The following is a 23539-nucleotide window of genomic DNA, read 5'->3' as shown; positions in this document are numbered from 1 at the left end:
TAAATGTTTCAAAAGCAGACACTTCAACAATTTGAAATTTCTCAAAAATATTTTCAGGTTGGGAAATTCATCAAAACGGACCCTGTTTCAAAGACAGTTTTGGTTTCAGCAGATCAGCATTTTTCAACAAAAAAAATTTGTCAACAAATTCCCGACCATGTTGAAACTACCATTGACTTCAACAGGATTTGATCCATAATCAGTTATAATTCTGTCTGTTTATGAATCCTAGTAATATTATAATTCATGTAAAATTAATAGGTCTCAAGTTACAGTTAAAAACAGTCTTCTAAGATGTTTCTCAAACTCAATCTTGGGTGAATTTGGTGTCTGTCCCTTCCTGGAGACACAGAAACTCACACCTATAGAAGTTGTGTTGAAAAGTGCATGCTCTGATGCAGTATCAGGCTGCCTGACCCTGTTAGCAGCAGATACTAGTAATGTATGGCCAAAATTTCAAAAAGGTTTCACCCTGACCCCAAATTTGGGCCTGCAATTTTGCACGGAGTAGTTTATGAGATTACAGCTTGTGGCACACAAATGTTTGCTCCCACAAAAATGAAATAGTACAGCTGCAAATGACATTTTTTCAGGGAAATCGGGCAGCTAGACATCTAATTGCCTGATTTGCATGCAAAAGAGCTGCTTGCATTCACAGCTCTGAGATTTGGCGCACACAAAGCTGTGCACCCAAAATCTTGCAGGTGTGAATGTATGAAAATTTGTCCTTTTGCTTTTATTCTGGGATACAAAAATAATTGCCTCATGGAATGTTTCATCCTCCTGCCTCAGAAAATGTAATTTTGTGGGAGGAAATACTCCTGAGGTTAGAGGCAAGCAAAGTGAATAGTAGAGGCCAGCATGATGTCTTAGAAGCACCTCAGGGAACTGGAAATCCCCTAATATGCAAACTTCATGTCTAAACTCAGCTGAAATTTCTATTTCATGGAGGATAATTTGCAGACTTCATTCACTTTTCAGAAAAGAGGCATTAAAAGAAAAAGAGACAGTTGGTGCTAGTAAGTCAGTGCTAGCCTGCTGCTGCCGACATGTCTCATCAAAGTGCCCAGATTGATTGACGCTTTGCAGTACAGAGAGAGAGATTCAGGCAGGACACGTGTGGAGTACAAAAAGCTGATGAGTTTTGTGCAGCTTCCTGACTTCATTTTTAGCTAATATTTTAATAGGCTAATTTGTGTAATAATTTGCATATAAGCATATCCTCCAGGTTATGGTCTGTACACCCTTTCTCAAACAGTGGTGGGATAGGACCTGGTCGAAGTATCCAAACTTGACAGCTGGGTAGGTGGGAGGGTGACAGGATGGAAGGCTGCTGACTGGGAGATAGCTGGGAGAGTGAAGGTAGTTGGGAAGGAAAGGTGGGAGTGGTTGGAGGATAGGACAGCTGGGGTAGCCAGGTAGCTTGAGGTGCTGGATGGGTGATACTATTGTAACTGAGAGTGGTGGAGTGCCTGTAATTGTTGAAGAATCTGGGGTGTTCTTGCTTGATGCCTGAGGCTGCAAGGGTTTTATTGGGCATAGGTGGCTGCTGGGCTAGACAGGAGTATGCTGGGGTGCCTCGGGACCAGTGAGGGAATGATGGTTGGCTGCTAGGATCCAGCAGGAGAAGCAGTTAGAGGGGAGGGAGAGGTGCCAACTTGCTGTTTATTCACAAGACACCATGTGGCTGCAAGGCGCAACTACAGGCAAATGCCTGGTGCCTTCACACAGCTCAGCAGGAGGCATGAGAATCTAGCTGGGCTGTAGGAATGTGTGATAGGGAAGCCAGATGAGTCCGAGACTCAGGCTAACTTGTGATTTTGTCTACGTGCCCATGCAGGGAATGTGGCAGTCACCACTTTTACAAGACTATGATAATGTTTGTACAAAGTACCTTGTGAGGTATCATCTGAAAAGTCATAATCTGCTGAACGTTATTATCCCATTGAAATATGTGTAACAACCCTATACATGAAGTTATAAGACTGTATGATTGTTACTGAATATGTTGTAATTCTGGGTAACACCCACAAACCATTTTTTCAGAAATGAAGACACACTGGTCCCAGTCAGGTGTTAAAGGGCTATCAGCTGCTTACATGGCCATTCTCCAGCAGGGGAAAGAGGTAAACAAGAAATTTACATTTCATCACAGGGATGATTCAAACCTCAGGTCCACAAGAGACTGTGTGTCACCTGCACCCCAGCTGCTGGTAATCCTCAAAGAAGGGAGAGTGGTATAAGAATGAGAGACAGTAGCCGCCATCTCACCACTCATCCTCCCATCTTTCTACTCATGACAACAATGAAGTCCTGGAGGACACTGAATTAAGGGGGATTGGTCCCAAGCTGAAAGGGGATCCAGCCTGTGAAATTTACTGTAGTGTATGGGTGAGGGAAACCTTCGCTTTGAATTCTGTTAGTTTGTTAAGTTAGCCATTAGCTTGCATTTTACTCTTTTGGTTTGTAACCAATCCCGCCTTTTATGCATCACCACTTATAATCACTTAAAATCTCTCTTTCTGTAGTTAATAACCTTATCTTATTGTGTTATCTATACCGATGTGTGCTTATATTAAAGTGCATGGGAAGCTCCATTTGGGATAACAAGGCTGGTGCATTATCATTTTCCCTTGATGAAATGATGGACTTTCCATGAGCTTGTACAGAGGGGTACTGAGGAGTAAAAGCCACATCTCTGAGGAACAAGGCTAGGAATAGGGATTTGTTGGTGTTGCCCTGTATGTAATTCATGAATGGCTAGCCGTGGCATCCATGTACTGAGCTGGGAGTGATTTTACATGCTGGGGGTTGTGTATGAACTGGCAAGAAGTGGCTGTTTATACAGCAAAGCAGTGTAAAAGTCACCCCAGCTAGAGAATTCAAGGGACTCAGGGATGTCACAGGGAGTGAGAGGAACTAAACCTCCCTATGGGTTACTTGGTCCTTCAGTCCAGGTGTGTAGGAGTAAGAAGGTGCTGCCTGTGTGGGAGCAGGCAGTGCTTCAGCTCCACACACACACCTACATCCCCAGGCAATGCAGCTGAGCAGCCCATGAGGTGTCATAATTTGCTGCTGGTGTACTCCAGAGCAAGGAAGAAGCAGGGCAGGAATTTTATATCTCTGAGTTAAAATGCCTTTTAAAGCTACTCCTGGGGAGCACAGTTTATGCCCCACCTCTTGTTCGGGGATCTGTCAAAAATCACAATCTCGCCATTAGTTAGGAAATACTGCCAGGAAACTCTGAGTTGACATTGCAATACCATCATTAATGTTATTCTGTTTTTAATGGGATTTGCACACTACATAATAAAAAATCCCTTTTCTTTTGGATGAAGGCTGCTCCTTCCTCTGCTCTTCAGCAGAACGGCAGGGAAATTGTCCAGCAAGAAGAGGGGGAGGTGCCAGGGATGCCTCACTTCACATGACTGTGATGCTGTTAGTTGACATGTAATAGCAATGACATTACTTACTTATCAACCTGCCATCATTAATCTCCATTCTGGCACTATCTTCTCCCTCCCCCCTATGGCTTAAAAAAAAAAGATGTTATTTTTACTTTAAACATTTAATTTTGAAAAGCAAGTTTATTTACAAGAAAGCAGACCACACAAAATAAGCAAACGGATTATCTGAATTCTTTCCCAATAACGTTTTCACTTGGAGCCATTTTCTCTTTCCGCTTTTACTCCTGTCAACTCCCTTCCCCCAGACCCATTGTTTATCTGTCTTATTTAGGGCCAGATTCTGCCAGCCTTAATAGTATGGAATAAATTGCCTAGGGAGGTTGTGGAATCTCCATCATTGGGGATTTTTAAGAGCAGGTTAGACAAACACATGTCAGGGATGGTCTAAATAATACTTAGTCCTGCCAGGAGTGCAGGAGACTGGACTAGATGGCTCCTCAAGGTCCCTTGCAGTCCTATGATTCTATATAAGAGGCTGGCTGGCTGGATAGACAGATAATTGTCAATAGAAGTAACAGAATGTGGCACAAACTCTTCAGGCCAAGGACTTTGTCTTTTAATTTACCTGTAAAGCGCCATGCAAACCAATGGGGCTACTGAATGTAGATGATAATTTTACCACTGGTATTCAACTAGCCCCAGTTTATTATGAAATTCAGTGTGTACTGTTTTGATTTTTTGCTTGAGTAAAGAGATTAATACTAAATGCCAGACTGCAAATCCACAGAGGAACATGTTGTGACATCACAGAATCTTTGTGGTCTAAGATAATTATGTAGTGGGCATTCTTGTAAAATTACAGTTGATTCTGCCACTGCAAGCCTCCGTTTGAACTGTGTCTTGTGTCTGAAGTTTGTCAACTGAAATATAATGTTAATTAATACAATGATCCATCATTTATTTAGATTCAAAATAACAAAGATGCTCTAGGAGGTCCTGGCATAATTAATTATATAATTCAATTAAATCTTGGCAGCATTAAAACCATCAGGTCCACTTGCCTCTTTCATCATCTAGGAAGCATCCTTCAGCATCCTCCAAAAACCTTCTCAAAAGATGTCTTTTGCAGAAAGTCATCAAATTCAGGCTATTTTGGATCAAGGTGGGGAGTTCCAGAGTCCTGGAGCCCCTGACCGCTGTCCCCTCTTTTTCATGACAAGGGGGATCCACTTGGATCTGCTAACCGTAGCTGTGGTAGCATGGCACAGGGAGGTAGGCCAGTAGCAGGCCATTTAGGATTTTATAGGTCACAACTGACACCTTAAAGTCTACTCAGAAACCAGAGGGCTGCCCAAGCAGATTCCAGAGCACTGGTGTCATGTGCTCCCCACATGATGCTCTGCTCAGGTCAGCTATTATGCTCTTCACCAGCTTCCATCTCCAAATGGGTTTAAAGTGTAGCCCCATGTAGAGCATATTGCAGAATCTTTAGGTAACAAGTGAGATGGAAGGAAAGGACCCAGCCTCCTAACTGGAAACAGATGGTAAAGCGCTGACTGGGCTCATGAATGAAGTTATAACCTGGATAGCTTTTAAAAAACTAAAATAAATGGGTGTATATGATTTGAAATAGGAAGTGTTGAAAATATTTTATTTCTTCCTCTAGAACAGCTCTGTACTCCCTCCTTTCCCCCTCATTCTTGCGGCCAGAACCCTGGCCCTTGGAATTTCCTTCTCTGTGACCACTCTTCATCTCACCTCTTTTCCCTCCAGACTAAAAAAAAGTGCCACTGCTAAGATCATCTCCTATTGTACAATATTCCATCCACCTAACCTAGGAGCCCTTCACTGCCTTCTTTTCTTCAGCATGAATGCAGAGGCTCAGCACTCCAGCAGCTTGCAGAATCAGTGCCTGTGTCATTCATCCCTTCAAGATTGCTCTACTCCACCTTGCCTGCTCCTTTCATTTCTGGCCACATCTCTTCCTATTCCTCACACAGCTCCTTTTCCTTTTCCTCCTCTGCAGCGTCCAATCCCACAAGCCCTCTGCAGGAAAACTCACTTTTAGCTATGTGTTGTCTCCCATGAGCTCCCCAGCCTCCAACTCCTGATGTGCCAAGAATTCTTCTGTGGAGTCATTTTTCAAAACCCATTTTATCCCTGAAGCTTTCTATCTGCAAAGACCACACATGAGTCTGACAAATTTATTTGAGCATAAGCTTTCGTGGGCTACAGCGAAATAGATAAAATGGAACATATAGTAAGGAGATATATATACACATACAGAAAACATGAAAAGGTGGGAGTTGCCCTACCAACTCTAAGAGGCTAATTAATTAAGATGAGCAATTATCATCAGGAGAAAATAAACTTTTGTAGTGATAATGACAAGAAGGTGTGAGGATACTTAACGTGGAGAAATAGATTCAATGTGTGTAATGGCTCAGCCATTCCCAGTCTCCATTCAAGCCTAAACTGATGATATCTAGTTTGCATATTAATTCAAGTTCAGCAGTTTCTAGTTAGAGTCTGTTTTTGAAGCTTTTCTGTTGCAAAATTGCCATGTTTAAGTCTGTTACTGAGTGACCAGGAAGGTTGAAGTGTTCTCCTACTAGTTTTTGAATGTTATGATTCCTGATGTCAGATTTGTGGCCACTTATACTTTTGCATAGACACTGTCCAACTGCTACTCTGAAACACATGAATCTGTATTTGTCTATCTGGTGCCTGTCCATATTGTTTTCTACAGTAATGGATTTGTCACATGATTGGCATGCTGCCTATAGAATGTGATGCATACATTAATCATTTTACTGTGTTAACTGGAGATAACACTGGTCATTATTTATTTGTATTATAGTAATGTATACAGGCTATTTGAGATCAAGTCCATTTTATTATGTGCTGTACAAACCGAGTAATACAATCCCTGCCCTTTTTAGTCTAAGTAGACAAGATGGAGCAAAGAAGTATTATTATACCCATTTTACAGATGGGGAACTGAAACACAGAGATTAAGGATACAAATTTCAAATGAGCCTAAGTCCCATTTTCAAAAGTGAGTTAGGTACATAAGGACAGATTTTTAAAAGTATTTAGCATGAAGATAGGAGCATGAGTAAAGGTGGCAGAATCCCAGCCCACTGGTTACAAATATCTATAGATGTTAAGGCTAGAAGGGACAATCTGACCATCTAGTCTGACTTCCTGTATATCACAGGCCATATCTTGGTGTTCCAATAAGGTTATGTTGGAAATAGCCCAATAAACATTAAACTGTAGAGCAACTAGGCTGTTAAAGCTGGCATGTATGGTGAAAGATTAAATCGGGTATCAGGCACCACTATCCAAGGGAGAGAAGTGAAATAGCTTGTAGTGGATTTGATGAAATTATTGATGTGCATAATTAAATCATGTACATATGTATTGTACGTTTCAGCAAGCTCTGTTGTAAGTTGCTTGCCCCTTGAAAGACACTGATAGCTACATTCTTTTCACAGGTAAATGAGATTTAGATATCTTAGTAGGCAGAGCAGACATGGCAGCTGCAGGTTTAATTAAACGTTTGCCTAACCACGTAAAAAGACAGTGATAGATCTTCATAGCGTCTGGCAGTTTAACCATCTTCTTGTCATCCTTTAATTAGCATGCTGGCGAACTTAATAGAAGACTGGTCTAATGTAGTACCAGATGGTCCTTTCCAATTGACAAGAGGAGTGAGAATTTCTGTCATGTTTACTTCAAAGGTAATGCCAGAGTCAAAAAGATCCCTCCTAGAACATGAAAGGTTGTGTTTAGTGTCCTCAGAAAGCAGCCAGTTTTGAATCTTGTTAAGTGGCAGAAGTCTGACTCATTAACTTCCCACTGACAGTTTTCTATAGCTTTTCTTGTTTACTCCTCATATTTTATAAAGATTTCAGCTCTTCTGCTAGGTTTGCAGGAAAGCTTCATGTAAATGAACATAGCATCCTGCAGTTCTGGGGGAGGGGATGGGGGCTGAGAGAAGCCAGTTGTACTGTATGCAGAGTCTGCAAAGTCAAACCCTGGCACATTCACTATTGTTTTAAGTTAATCCAAACCCTACAGAGATGATTCTTAGCTATTGCAAGCTTCATTCTTCAGAGAAATAAACTTTGTGACTAGGGAACAACTGAAATGACAAGGGCATTAAACTGGGGGATATCTAGAGAGTAGAAAATTGAAAGATAGTGGTTTTTATTGTTGATGGTTAATAAATGAAGATGACTTATGTAGCCGGTGGAGAATTTCAATGAACTTTAATATCATTCTGGAGTTTATAATGGTCTTTAATAGAATTAGTAGTCATACAGCACCAGCCTTATTATCAATGGAAGCTTTACAACAAAGGACCCTTGGGAGAAGGTATCACTGCATGCTGGATAAAATTCTAAGAACTGATATAGCCTGGCAGACCAAAGAAATTTGCCTAGCAGGCATCAATCATCTCCAAGTTGGGCTCTAGTTAATGTTTCTGCCAAACATTATTGAGCACTAAGTCACCAGTAACCGGTATTCTTTCTTGTTTTCTTACACTTGTTTTTTCTTAAATAATCATTGACTGACCCATGTTTCAATTAATCTGTTTTATAAAAATGACTATATAAACTTGTAGTAGATTGTTACCTCGAGTTATTGGCGTGACTAATTCTGTACTGATGTCTATAACTTTTCCTCTACAAACACCAATTGTTCTTAACGTGACGCTCACTCAAAGAAAATGTATGCAAACGGATGGAGACCCTCACCAGACTCTGTGGCACACTATCCCCATACAATTAATCTTTCCCAAGAGATGGAAAGAGAGTGTCCTCTTTTTTTTTAAACTCTCCTTTCTAAGCTTTAGTGTTTCTGGTGTGTATGTGTGTGTGTTTCCCCTTACTATTCTTCCCACAAGGGTGTTGAACTTAACTAAACTGTGGTCACTGTTACTAATTGGTTCAACCATGATTACTTCGTGTCACCATGCCTCCTTGGGTCACAAATGAGAATACCAAATTCAGGACAAACTGCTGAGAAATAGGGCAGACACTTCCCAAAACTGGTGGTTATTCTCCCATAAGATATACCAAACCAGCAACAAAAGTAAACTTCTGTTTCAACACACTGGCTAAGAAGAAGTCAGAAAAGCAGTTTCCTTAGGTATTCCAGTCCTTATATTTCCACCAAAAACACTAGACTTAAAGATGAGTGGTTCTTTAAAACCAATTTAATCAAATAAAAGGTTCTTCTGATCTGAAAAGGACCAGGCACACACCCAGGTCAATATAAAACTCAGATCTTACTCAATAATCACGCTGTTGCCAATCCTTTAGTATCTAAAAATCTAAAGAAAAAAAAGAAAAAGAAAGAAAGGTGAGAGTTTAAATTGGTTAAAGGAATCAAATACATACAATGGATGCACCGTTCTTGGATCAGGTTTGTAGCAGTGGTGGAATAAACTGCTGGCTTGTTAAGTCTCCGGTTGCTTCCAAATCATTGGAAGGTCATCAGTCCCTTGGTTAGAATGCTCCCATTAGTATAAGTTCATAGTCCAGAAAGTTCGTAGTCCATAAAGCAGGAAAGAGGCCAAATGGAGATGTTTCCAGGGCCTTTTATAGCTTCTGCCATGTGGAGGGTAATCCATTGTTTCAAACAAAGGCCTCAGCACAGCTTGTGGAAAATTACAGGTAGCAAGATGATGTTTGCAGTCACATGAGCAAATCACATGTCCATGCATGATTTCACTTAGTCACAGCAGGAAAGTCCATTACGTGTCGATGGGGGTCTTCCATTGTGAGTTAAGCGTTATTTAATGGGCCACTCAACTTGGATAGTTCCTTCACAATGTGCTTCTTACTTGGGAAATGTACGAGAGACTTCGTTTTCATATGTGACATCCACAAGATCAGTTTTGCTTTGAATGATTTTACAGAACCTATCATTTGAGCCACATGTTTGTCTTTTCCCTAGAGCGCAAGATTTAAAATGTTTAATGTTTCAGTCATGTTGGCAAGGAAAGCCAAGTCCATTAACCAGCTGAAGTCTTCTAGTTGCTGGAAGTTCTGATTTGTGGACTTCAGAAATTCTTTGATCTCTTCAATTAGGCTTAAAAAACATGCAAGAACTTTACCTTTGCTCAGCCATCGTACTTCTGTGTGCAAGATAAGATCAGATTGTTTATCATCAACATCTTCCAACAGGGCCTTAAAAAGTCGATGTTGCAAAGGTTTTGCTCAAATAGAGTTAATTATTTTAATAACAACATTCATGACGTGTTGAAAAGAAAGAACTTTGATGCACAAAGCTTCTTGGTGGATAATGCAATGATAAGACATAAAGTTTGGAAAGGATTCATTCTTTTTACAGAGTGCAATGAATCCATTGGCGCTGCCCATCATTGCTGGTGCCCCTTCAGTAGTGATCGCATACAGCTCGTGTAGTGGCATACTAATTGATGCTGCGTATGATTTGAATAAATTATAGATGTCCTCACCCTTTGTTCGCCCTTTCATAGGCAATGCTTTTAGTAACTCTTCTTTTACGGTGAAGTCACTAAATACCATCCTCACCATAACTGCCAACTTCGCTGTATCTGATGTATCTGTTGACTCATTGAATTGCAGTGAAAACCAGTCACATATTTCCAAGTCATCCTTTAGCTGAGTTTGCATGTCGCTTGAAATTGCATGTATCCTCCTTGTAACTGTGTTGTCTGATAACTGCAAGTCTTGTATTGCTGACAAAATCTTACCCTGATTAGGAAATCCTTGAAACAGGCAATCAGCACCAGTCAAAAATGCTTCCTTCAACAATTCACCATCTTGAAAGGGTTTTTTTCTTCTTTACGAGCAGATGAGCAATTTTAAAGGAAGCAATAGTAGCACTTTTAGACTTTACCACTTGTCTAGTGAAAACAGATTGCACTTCAGGAGCCAGCTTGGTCAGGGAAAAATGAAAAAGAGCCATTGTGGTTAACTGAAAAAGCACTATTAGAGCATCTCAAGCCCCTGACTTCACCCCACCCCTCCCCATACACATGCCACTAAGGAAAACAAGGGTTATAGATTGTAGTTATAATTTCACATACCACCTCCATGCAGGCATCTCTGGTGTGGAATGTGGTATGAGTGGCAGCTGTTTACCAGCGCATAAACCCTTATACGCAGTTCAAGAGGAAAGTGATGAAGACAGGACAATGGGAGTCTAAATAGGCAGACTGGGCTAAATCGTCCCCTCCCTTTCTGTGGCCAGCAGGAAAAAAAAAGAATGTGTTCCCATTTGGCTTATGTGGACATGGATTGTGGTACGTATGGGGAACAGGAGGGAGCCCATTCAGCCATCTCTGTGTATGTCTTTACAAATTCTTTTTCACTCAACAGGACAAGAAATCCAAACTGAAACCTTTTTTGGGCAGGTAGGGTTATTTGAGGATGGGATGATGTGGTTTAACTCTAGACAGGGCCTTGATCTTGTACCACTGAAGTCTATGGGAATTATTCCACTGATTTCAATGGAAGCTGTATTAGGTCCTAGGTGGTTACTAGCAACATCATGCTGCACTTTCAGGAGTCTGAACAGCTGGAGATTGGAGAGGCCTTAGAGAAATGCACTGCAGTGGTCAAAGGGAGAGGAGGTAAAGGTCTAGAGAGGATTTTCAGCAGAGGAGGAGTCAAGGCAGTGTGCGGAACACTGACAATGTGGCAGAAGTTGTGACCAGCTGGTTTATAGACAGGAGAAGTGTGAAGAGACGGAAAGTTCAGGGTTAAAGATGTTAACACTGAGAGCTGTGAAGGCAAATGGAAGATCTGAATGAAACTACAATTTGCCAACACTTTCTTGGGGAAAAAATTGTTAGTTCAAAAATGTGTAATAGGAAATAGGTACCATTTCCCAGCCAGCTCTACTCTTCTGCATGTTGGCAGACTTCAACACACAGCCTCATAGTGGAGTTGCTCTTGGTTGGCTGAAAGCAGGTATGGACAGAGTAAGCTGAAGGAAGATGTCCCGATTTTATAGGGACAGTCCTGATATTTGGGGCTTTTTCCTATATAGGCTTCTATTACCCTCCCCCCCGTCCTGATTTTTCACACTTGCTGTCTGGTCACTTTAAAGCTAGGAGACAGGGGAAGGGCCAAGAATCAGCTGTATAATCATGGTCCTGTCTCCCTGTCCTGCCACCCCACGCTCATATTTCCCTATTTCTGTAGTGGACCACAGCATTCTGGTCATGGTGCTCTCTACTGGGTCCTTGGATCCAAACTTTGTGGGTATAAGGACCCTCTCCCAGCCTGGGACTTGGATCTGTGGATCAACAGATCCTACATTAATCTTCTCCTGGTGAGCATCCCATAGATTATTCTAAGGTCCTAATCAGGCATCTACTTCCAAGCACATTACTGATACTGTACAAATAATCAGTAATTATTAGTAATAATAATGAATGATCTCCCACACCATTACACAGAGTACATTAAAATGATCAGAAATACCGAGTTAGCATTTGGAATATCTCCCGTGATCCAGGGCAAAAAAAACCACTCAGAGATTCTGGGCCAACACAGCTGCTCTACTTCATTGCCTTAAGCTGATTATTTCTGTGGTCGGTAATAGGATTTCCCATATTTAGTTTAATTTGCAAGGCATCTAGGATCCTTGGGATGGAAGTAAGTTATTAAAGCATTGGTGGGGCATGCAGGATTTCAGTCTCTGTGTTATTGTAGTTAAGGGTTCGGTTTTTCAGAGAGATTTGAAGAATTTCAATTACTGTTTTTGAACATCTGTGTCTCAGTCCAATTTAATTAATAATTCCATAAACTCTCTTGTAGAAAACATTAATAAAATAGATTGGTTTTATTTCTCCTCTGTGTAGTTGTAAAAGACAATACAACTCTGATGCTTCATGGGAATACTCTGATTGTAATACTTACATAATTCATTTCCTATTGATGTAAGAATTCCATTCCTTTCCACTTCATCTCACCTGTGCTATGACAATATAGAATGGCACACATTTCCCTGCTAGTGAATAGCTCAATTGTATAGTGCACTGAAATACATACAAGTAATTAATCCACTGTAAAGTTTTTATTACCCAGTCTTCACACTCATTGTTTGCTAGACAAATTTTCAAACTGATTTGGAAAAATAAAACCAGCAGGCAGTTGGATTTATTCTCCAGGCTTCAGATATTTGATTTCTGATTTAGTTATTAACTTAGAATAATAAAAAGATGCTGTGGTGCTGTGCTAGTCACATAATCCATTTCCACTTGGGGGTCTGCTCCCTCAGCAAGTCACAAAAAGAAACCACTGTATTGGCTGTAATATAGCTCAGCTATGTGAGCCAAAATGAGACATATCAAACTACTTTAATCATTTTATTAGCTGTCAAGCTCCTTCCAAAGCTAGCACTATATGCTATAATAAACTGTATTACTTTCAAATGTCGAATTTCATGTGTGCTCCTTCAGATCCCTGATAGCATCTGAGGCACTGATTGTATAGTTTAACTCTGATAGCCTTGCAGGTGAATTTATTAGTATATGTGCACTCTCATTTCTCCAAAGGTTTGAGCCTATGATTTAATTGCATCACTGTATCTGCAAAGCAAAGGCATCACAAGAATTCATCTGCCTTTTCCTGAACGTGCCTACTCCAGAAGTCATGCTGCAATGTAGATTTGAATGAGTAATGCATGCCCATAAAAAACATACTGCAATTCACAAGGCTATCAACTTTTTGTTGTGAAACAAAAACATCTGCCAAGAGAGTTTTATTTTTACTTGTAATAACACCACAAATAGACAGGAGTGGGACAAATCCATCATTTAAAGGGATGTTTTTATGCAACATGCACCCTACTGGAGTACTTAAAGCATCGAAGACTATGTCTAGTTACTAATTAGAAAGAGATGTCATAAATCAGCTAATAATCTGGGAACTGTCTCCTTCTTTAGACAGGGAGTTTTATACCCATTAGTAAAGTAGTCACCACTAGGGTGACCAGACAGCAAATGTGAAAAATTGGGACGGGGGTAGGGGGTAATAGGTGCCTGTATAAGAAAAAGACCCAAAAATCAGGACTGTCCCTATAAAATTGGGACATCTGGTCACCCTAACTCACCACAGTGTTTGACTACCTTGTCCAACAGCTCCAGATATGGATTATTATTCATACATGTAACTTCTTGTTATCAGGTGATAAAATGGTTTATTAGACCTTGGACCAATCCTGAAGTTGTATATTTGGTCAACACTCCCACTGAAGAAAATGATGTATTGCCACCCCAAAACATTTAAAAAAATGAGTCAGGCTCCCAAAAATTAGGGAATTTTAATAAAAGAATATATTTTGAGTTCTTTTTATTTGCCTTCTGTTTTTTGAGCCTTTAGGCTACATTCAGGTTATGTTTTCTTACTTTTCTTGACAGCCAACAGGGCTGGATACTTCTGTTTTCATATATAAAAACTGAAAATCTCAGCTGTTCACATAACTGCAGGAGATGGGGCTTTAAGAAAAAACAAACTATCGTGGGAATCTTGATAAAATAGCTAAAGTTGGCACTGCTGAAAATCAGACTTTTGTTTAGTAAAATCTGAATAAGGACAGAAAGTTCGCCTTGTATTTGCAATTGTATGAAAGTTAGATCTGGTCAGAAAATGTTTGTTTTCTCTACAGAAAATTTTGGATTTTCAGCAAGAAATCAAAACCTGAAATATTTTGACCAAAATCCAAAGTATGTTGATTCCTAAATGCCACACTGGTATTTCAAGGGACTTGTAATTCAGGTGCTTTATGATCCCATTCTTCTCTATAGGTCAGGCTTCCTTGTCAGACTACAGTTCCCATGATGCACCACAGTCTCCCTTCTTGGTGAGAAGTGGTTCATCATGATCCCACTACCACCATGCATTATGGGAAATGAAGTCTGGCTGGGGAGCACAGCCCCTAGAGAATAGGAATAAGCTGCAGCTGAATTACAAATCCCACAAGGCATGGGCATGGCATAACCAAATGGCAATTTGTGTATTTTAACTGAAAAAAATCAAGAACATTTCAGTTTTTAGGCATTTGGCTTTTCAACAAAAAAATCAAAAGTTTTCTTCAGGAAGCAGATACTTCTTGTGAAAAGTGTCATTTCGTCAAAATCCCAATTTTCTACCCAAAACCAGTTTTAACAGACAATTTTCAAATACTCCTAATAAAAGTGCATAATATCCATAGGCCAAATCCTGATCTCTGTACTCACTTTTTACTGAGTTCTCTACTTAGGCAAATTTCTGTTGATTTCAATTTTTATTATTCAGTGATTTCAATGGTAGTTTGTCTGAATAAGGATAGAGTAATATTGGGTAACGACTTGAGGATTTGTCCCTATGTTAGTGGCTGTGGGAAGTGGTTTCCAACTGATTCAAGGTAAACAATCATATTTTGGGACAAGATGTACAACCAAGATTCTGACAAATGGTGTTCTTTACAAGTCTCAGGCATTCTGAGTAGGCATGTGAATCCTAGTCAAATTCCAGTTTAGTTAACTATAGTCTGCCTAAATTCCCCCTGGAGTTTCAAATGGATCTAGTATTCTCCCTTATTTCCTGGTGCATAGTGTCGTTGTGTGCTACGTTGCTGTGTTTTGTTTCATAGGTGACACTTTGGGATTTTTTTAGATGAAAGGTGCTATATAAATGTAAGATATATTAATATAAATGAATACATTTCATTGTCATCTGATAATCACAAAGTACTTTATGTGTAAGTAATTTCTGAGCATGTGCCATTCCATTAGTTTTTTAAAAGGTATTTAGAGGTACATTTTCCCCTCGGCTACATACATGCAGCTCTCATTGAAGTCAAGGGGAATTGCATGTGCATATGCATCTGCATGGGCAGAAGACAGCTAAATACATGTACTAACTTTCCAGTTAGAATCACTGCACCATAATCGTATGGTGTTCATCTTTGGCTAATGAAGGGGCAGTGGATATTTTGGCCTGGGACCAGCCAATCTGACTGATTACCACTCTCCCCGGACCATACTGCCATGGCTGCACTCAGCAGAGGGGTTCAGATTGGATACCCCTTGTTGTAGTAAGCAGAATTTTGATGACTTTCTGGGCATGCTACAAAAGCCGCTTGTTTGATAGGATTTGAGGGGAAGGATGAGGGCATGTTCCTGGCTATAGTTTGGGAGTAAGAGGACTTTTTGGAGTTTAATTTTTAGTGTCTGCAGTGCTGGCTAAAGCAAATCATTACCTCCATTTGATTATTGTTGGCTGGTGGGGTTGAATTGTATTAGATGCTGCTGAGTGATTATCACAAGTTAAATTAATGTGAGGATACTCAGAGTCTTGTATGGTTTTAATGTCATATATACAGAAATAAAATGAATACATATCATTTTAGTTCTGTTGGACACTGCCAGCCATGGCAAGTACCATTCTGAGGTAGTGCACTGTTAAATTAACCTTCCAGTGGATGACTAAAATTAAAATAAAATAAATCAATTCATTCATAGTTACTCTTTGTATGCCATGTCTTTTCAAAGTTAACTCCCCTTATAATCAAATCCATGTAACAGTGTGACATGCAGCGTATGAGAGTGCTCTAAAGAGAGCTAACAGGGCTATTCATCTTTAGAGTTGAGTGGATATTTCTTTGTGAATAATTTATTATACAGATTTCACCTATTTCTGTTCACAAGATGACCACTACCTGATTGCAATTTTCTTGACTTCATTGTCTTTTCAAAAGTATTCAGGGAATAAGGACTTGTCTACAAGAGAAAGATGCACAGGTTTCAGTGGTGTGATTTTAAAGCAATTTAGTTAAACTATCAGAAAAGTCTGTATAGACATTTATTTTTATTTAAATCAAGCTTATTATGAACATAGGAACTGCCATGCTGGATCAGACCCCAGTCCATCTAGTCCAGTATCCTGCAGCTGACAGGGGCCAGCCCCAGATTCTTTGGAGGAAAGAATGCCAAAGTAGGAAGAAGTGGGATTATCTGCTCCTTCCACATACTCCACGTTTTATCCTGATCTATAGTAGTTAGAGATTGGTTTAAACCCTGAAGAACTTTGGTTTAGCTTAAATTGATTATAAACTGGTTTAAACAAAACTGAAATAAGCCACCCATAGCCTGAAATGAGTGTTTACACGGGTGTTTTTTTCTCTCAATTAACTATATCAGTTTAAAATTAGAGTTCAGATTAGTCTGGTACAATTTTCCCTAATTCTTGGTTTGTGGATTGTTGTGACCAGTTTGTTGAAAGTGTTTAATGTTTGAAGTTTGAGATGTGTTGGTTAGTTTTGATTGGACACCTAGGGCCATAGACATTGTTTCAGAGACTCAAGCTTTTGGTTTATAATTTTGTTTACATGTCAGAAATTCACTTCCATAAGAATCTCATCGACATTAAAAACACATTGAATCCATGAACATCCCTTCTTCTAACCTCATTTACCAGAACATTCACTGAAAGCAAATCCTAAAGAGGCACAAAAAGAATCAAACTGAATTTGCTATTTTGTTAGTATGAATATGCACAGAAGACTGTTTGAGGTCGTTCAACTCTTATTTTTCCCTTGACGTTGTCTCCTTTGGTTTTCAGCAGCAGCAGTTCAGATTCCTACTGAGCATCAGATGTACACAGTTCTTGTTCACAAGACAATTTAGAAAACAGGATTGTTCAGTCATAAAAGGAAGTTTGACATGCTGAGTGGAGTGCTCTTTGGTTCATACTGCCAAATTCTGGGTATTATACCATAGACAAAATAACACTTTACATAAGTTAGAAGAGAAAATAGTAGTTGTGATTCAGTATTGTTATTTGCTTCATTTACGCCCAACTAAGAACAATGGCATAGATGCAGTGTTGGATGGCGAGACCTTTCATCACACTTTCCTCTCTTGAAGACTCTCTCAATGTGTTTCGACATATGTCTATGAATTTATAAAAAGGAATTTTCTACCTGTTTTCCTCACAAAAACATTTGCTAGCTGCTAATATTAGTCTGTACTGTTATTTTTTTTATGGATCTAAAACAGTCACTATGAAAAGAATGCATTTAAATAATGAGTATCTCCAAAAATGAGACTCGAGAGAATTCCTGAATCTTCCCAGAGTGGCCATAAGGAAAGGATTCTTGCTCTAAGAACTCAGGAATAGCTTTCATAGCAGGTTTAATAGACTGCCAGTAATTGTTAGAATGGTTTTAGCAGTGTATTATTATTACATGTGTTAGGGTAGTGACTAGGGGCCCGAATCAAAGACCAGGGCCACCATTGTGCTAGGTGCTGGAACACGTCAATGGATGGTCACTGCCCAAAGTGCTTATGGCCTAATTATGATGCTGGCTTTATTCTCCACTGCCCTGCACCTTGTGTAGTCATTTATGCCATTATCCTTGATCAGAGAGGGAACATTTAACACTCACTTTCTACAGGCATAAATGACTACACAAGATGAAGTGCAATGGAGAATTGGGCCCATCAAAACTGGTGATGCCCAGGGTTCTTCCTGCAAGGTCTGAGTAGATGTGTGCCTTGGAGTGAGTCCCTGACAGTAACTGTGCACAGCTGTTAGCACAGTTCAGACCAGGCTCAGCTTAGCATGCCAAGTTCTTCAAGATGTATTGTGTGGTACAGATATGGACATGCAGTATATTGATCTCTAGCCCAAGTGATGGGCTACCTGTTAACGTGAATCAATGTAAAACTAGACTGTAGAGGGCATTCTACGCTACAGAGTACAGGAGCAATACCATTCTAACAGAGAGACGGATGTGTAGTCTTTTATTCTATTTAATGTTAATTATACTCCAGTGGGTTCAGCTCTGGAGGCTACAATCTCTGTTTGTTCTGGATCTAGAGCCCATAGGAACACATGAAACCATAAACAAATAACACACACAATTACAAGAGCATCTCTCTTTTAGCAATTTTATTAAAGTTACCAACAAAGTTATAAACAAAATTATAGCATATACAATTCCTAAAGATAAGTACAATGTACCAGTTACACTTACAGATAGACTCACATCCTCCTAGGTGGTGTTAGAGTCTGTTGGCCCTCTCATGGATTGATCATCAATACAGGAGTGGTGACTGCTGGGGTTTCCCATAGGAAGCTCAATTTTCCTTCTCTGGGGACCTTTTCTTATACTGTGATTCTGTCTATACCTACATTCTGTGCATGTATATGAAAGTGTCAACCCTCTCTTTCTTATTAGTCTGTGTCCCCTAGAAATATTGTCTCCAACATGTGCCTTAACCGCAAGGTAAAAGTGGTACATGAATTTGTTATTACAGCATTTTATCAATTAAATTTAATCTTCCCAGCTATACTTTTGCAATATTACCAGTTGGTAGCTCTTTTCCCATAATCTTTCAGGTTATTTCTTGGTTATTGACTTACACCATCATTTCTTGTCTCCAAGGCCTAAAATAGCTAAGCTTGCAAGCCTCTGCCCACAGTTGCTTGCGTTTCCGCTTGTCTTACTTATGTCTACTACATAGTTCCTCTAAATACTGATCAATCTTACACTTTTATAATCCTACAAATCACCTCTAGTTAACATACAATGAATATATATGGTATAACATATTGATTAATCAGAACATCACACAGTAAATGGATACTAAACTAAAATCATTAGCTACAGATGTGATCTAAACACAGTGCTGTATGTGAAAGGATTCTTGGGGGCTTCCAGGAATCTGCAGTTAAATTTTTGCTATCACTGTTATATAGCAGTTGCAATATTAGGTAAACATTACAAAATGCTTTCCATTGTAAACCCCTGATATATTCAGTATAGTTTTCAGAAACAAAATCTGAACAAACACTCCCAGCAAATGCACTATTCATCCCCTGGGATGGTAAATTATTGAATAGCAAACTCTCTGATCAAATGACTAAAGGAAGTAAGTGCCATCAGTCTCTTATCTAGTCCTCCTCAGCCAGAAGGAGAGTGATCGTGACAGCCGGATCTTTCAAAGAGTGAGTTAAAGAAGAGTGAGAAGACTCCTGAGGCTCCAGTTGAGGCCTCCTCTCTACTGAAAAGTCAAAAAGAGTTGTACAGCTAATGACTACCTGCTGCATCTCTAAATTTAGTTTCACAAAGGAGTATAGGTGTGTCCCCTGGTGCTTATGTTTGTATTTCTTGTCCTCAAACAGAATCAGTCTTGGTAATGTCTAATGTGTTCTTTGTAATCACTTTAAGACATACCAGAAAAGGCCCTTTATCCATAGCCTCTGAGCTCGTATGCAATGTAATCGACTTTTTATATTGCACTGTCCGTGCAAACAGTGCAGCACTAGAGGTAAAACATGCCCATTAAAAAATAAGTGTCTGCCCCCAAAAGGTTTGCACTCAAGGTTCAGTGTGCAAATGTGTAACCCAAATCATGCAATGAGTACAAAGCAAATCATGGCATAGGTTGCTTGTCAAGACTTGACTTCTGTTGTAATAATTGCCCTAACAAATTTACCCTAATTGTGAGCTCAACTGCAAAAAAGTGAGTGAAAGTTCATCAAATGTCACAATAACTTATAACAATAAATGTTGATGAGAAAAGGTGCCAAAAGGAGACAGAAAAATTGAATTAGTCCAGACCAAGAGGCCCACTGATATAATTCAGACCTGGTAAACAAGAGACATATGGGACCAAAAATCAGTGAATCAAAATTGGTGTGTTGGAAATCAGGCCTAACTGGTGAACAAAATAATGTAAGGATGGGCTCTTCCACCCATTACTCCCTTTTGGGATCCTTAAAAGAAAAGACTTTCAAGGAAAATTAGAGGAGGACAGATGCAGGTGCTGGCTAACTAAAAGATGGGAGAACCGGAAGGTGCAAGCTTCACCATTATGGTTGCCACCCCATTACTTCCTGGGACCCCAGGATCTACTGTAACACTGTTGCGTCTTTGTTGTTCTGATCCTGAGAGATATCCTGAGTAGACTGGGCCAGAGAGAGGGACCAGGATGACATAGCCTCCTTCACCGGCTTCAGCTAAATTCTGACCACCACCTTGGGTCCCTGTTGTTCCTTCCTCTGCCCCTCCGCCTCCATCCCGGTGTGTCCTTTTCCTTCCTCACCTTATTTCTTTTCTTTCTTTTCCCTTCTGTCTAATCACAGTCTGACTTAGTCAGCCAAGAGAGACAACTAAAAGCAACGTTCTACACATCCCAATGCTGCTACAAGTTTGCCAGATCTTGGAGTGGCTGACATAACTCTCTACTGCTCCTGTATTCTTCCAGCAGCGAGGTTGCAAGTGAGTGGCAGCATCAGAGACAGAAGCTGCATTTTCCTATATTTCCTGTTCTTTTCTCTCCTCTCTTGTGTGCGTTTATCTTGTTTTGTTTTCTAAGAGTTGGAACTGGACTTTAACAATAACAGCAATAACAACAGCTCCAGCTCATCTCAGCTAACTTCTCTCTTCGCCCCCAAGGACAGGTACCACCATCTTCAGTATCATCTAAAAGATTGTCAAATAGAGGTGGTGGGAGTTCTTTAAAAACTCTCCACAGCTGAAAGAAAAGGGAACAAGGGATGTTGTTAAATGTAATCTTTTCTGTATCTTTAATAAAAGGTTAAAAGAATGTTCATAGTGCTTGCCATGATGTGAAGCTGAAGTCTCTGTAAAGCAAGCCCCAAATGTTGTTTAATACTGTTTAATTTGGGACAATGACAGGGTCATGTTAAAACCTTTGACTCTTTGGGCCCATTTAGTCCATTAAAATTAAGACAACCGTTAAGGCAAGGGAGGGGTTTGGTGCACATCAGTTAAGAGGTGGTTCCAAATGTGTTGGGTGATGGGGGAAGAAGGCACAGAGCCTGAAGGGGCAAAGGAGACAGGGAACTTTTAGAGGGGCATGGGCACTGCATAGGAAGGGAGGGCGATGCTGGAGGAGATGAGGGTAGATATGTAGGGAAGGATGGAGATGGGAAAAGTTTTGAAGGTGAATAATTTGTGCTTAATACAGATAAGGGAAATCAATGCTGAGATTCAAGAAAGGGAGAGAACTAGTCAGATGGGATGGGAAGATATGCTCTTACCCTGCATTATTTTATCATTATGAATTTAAAAGAATAATCCATAACACTTATTAAAGTCTTTTAGTGATTAACTTAACCCAGGGACTCTGCTACAAGTGGCCAATTGCTGAACCTCATTTATCAGATGCTCAGATCACATAGGGATGGGGTCAGATATACTGCAGAGAGAACTATATGCCAGTCAGGCACAGGATGTGGAGAGGAGAGAGAAATGAATGGCTCAAGGGTGTTATAATGGGATACAGAACCTTTCACTTCTAGGTAACTGACCAGGTGTAGTCAAAAGTTATTATCATGTGAGGGCTGGTTAGTGGCCCAGGTGAAATGAGCTGGGGGAGGTGGGTCTCAGTCACTTCTTAGAGGACTTGTGTCTGTATCATAAAAACTGCATCTTAACTGGCATCAACTGACAACACTGTAGCTGGGCTTACCAGCGGCGTCAAGGACTATATGGCCACAGAAGAGGCTGAAGTATCTTCTTGCCGATAGCATGCTCTTTCCAGTTTAAGGACAAGGCATGTTGGTGGAATGGCTGGAGAATCTTGCACTCCCTGGGCTGCACTTGTTGTTTATTTAAACAAAAAGGGCTCTGTTCTCCAGTGTCCAAGCTCCAGGCTATGGCTTGGGTATGGCCTCTTGACTCTGTGGCAACCCAGCCCTGTTGTGAGTTAGAACTAACTAGGGGGCTCCTTCCTCACCTCAGCACACCTCCTCCCTCTCCTGATGTGGCTTTTAGGCCAGGTACAAGCAGCTGCTGGGACAGGGCCAGTTCCCCCAGGGGTGCTGGTACAGTTTATATAGTGGGGGAACTGAGAGCCATTGAACCAAACTGTAAACCCTGGATATGATGGAAACCACTTCAACCCCAGCACCAGCAACTGTCAGTTCCCCTTCACTAGGGAAATCCTCTGCTGTCTGTTCACAGCCAGAACTTGCCCAGATCCTTCAGTCCCTGACACTGGCAATTCAGCTCTGTTCACAAGCATTCATCACCACCCTTTTTTTAAAAAAAGTGTTTGTTAGAGACCAAAAGTGTAGCTGGCAGGGAAAAATCTGGCAAAACAGGAGAATAAATAAATGTAGCCTGCCACAAGCTGGGCTTAGTTATGCACACAGCTGTGAGCAATTACTGTCACATCCACACTCTATAACACACATCTCATCATGCCCTGTAAGAACAACCCACAACAACCACAATATATGCTCATTCTCAGTTTCCAAAACCATTCTAATTTTTATTAAATCTTTTAGCCCTGTCATGCAGGATACTGAATCACTTTTCTAAAGCATTACCTGATACCCTGAATCAGTCACTACTAGGTAATTTAGCATAGCAGTGGTTAGGTCAGCAAAGATGAGTTGCAGGTTGATGCTGTCATAAGCAGATAGTTAAGGGTTAATGTCTCTTTTACCTGTAAAGGGTTAACAAACAGGGAACCAAACACCTGACCAGAGGACCAATCAGGAAACAAGATACTTTCAAATCTTGGTGGAGGGAAGCCTTTGTTTGTGTTTTTTGGGTTTGCCTTTGTTCTCTCTGGGTCCTGGAAGGGACTAGACGGGCAACCAGTTTTCTTGCCAATCTTCCTGCTACAGTCTCTTATATATTCAGAATAGTGAGTATTTTAGTAAGAAAGGCGGTTATAGTCTTTTGATTGTATTTGCAAATGTGTAGTTTGCTGGAAGTATTTTAAATTGTATTTTCCTGGGGGGAGGCTTCTTTCTAGTGTCTATAAGCTGACAGACCCTGTAACTTTTACCATCTAAAGTACAGAGACAACTTTTACTTTTTTTCTTTCTTTTTATTAAAAGTTTTGCTTTTTAAGACCTATTTGATTTTTTTCTCCTAGTTAAGGCTCAAAGGAACTGAGTCTGTACTCACCAGGGAATTGGTGGGGAGAAGGGAGAGAAAGCAGTGGGAGAAGGGAAAGGTGAATTTCCTCTTTGTTTTAGATTCATGGAGTTTGAATCTGTATTGCCTCTGGGTGAAGGGAAAGGGGGGGGAGGTAACATTCCTCTCTGAGTGGTGATTCAAGGAGTTTGAATCACGGTGATCTCCTAGTGTAC

Source organism: Gopherus flavomarginatus, chromosome 1 (genome assembly GCF_025201925.1).
Source record: "Gopherus flavomarginatus isolate rGopFla2 chromosome 1, rGopFla2.mat.asm, whole genome shotgun sequence".
NCBI lineage: Eukaryota > Metazoa > Chordata > Testudines > Testudinidae > Gopherus > Gopherus flavomarginatus.
The sequence above is the reverse complement of the archived record's forward strand: the minus strand, read 5'-3'. Positions refer to the sequence as shown.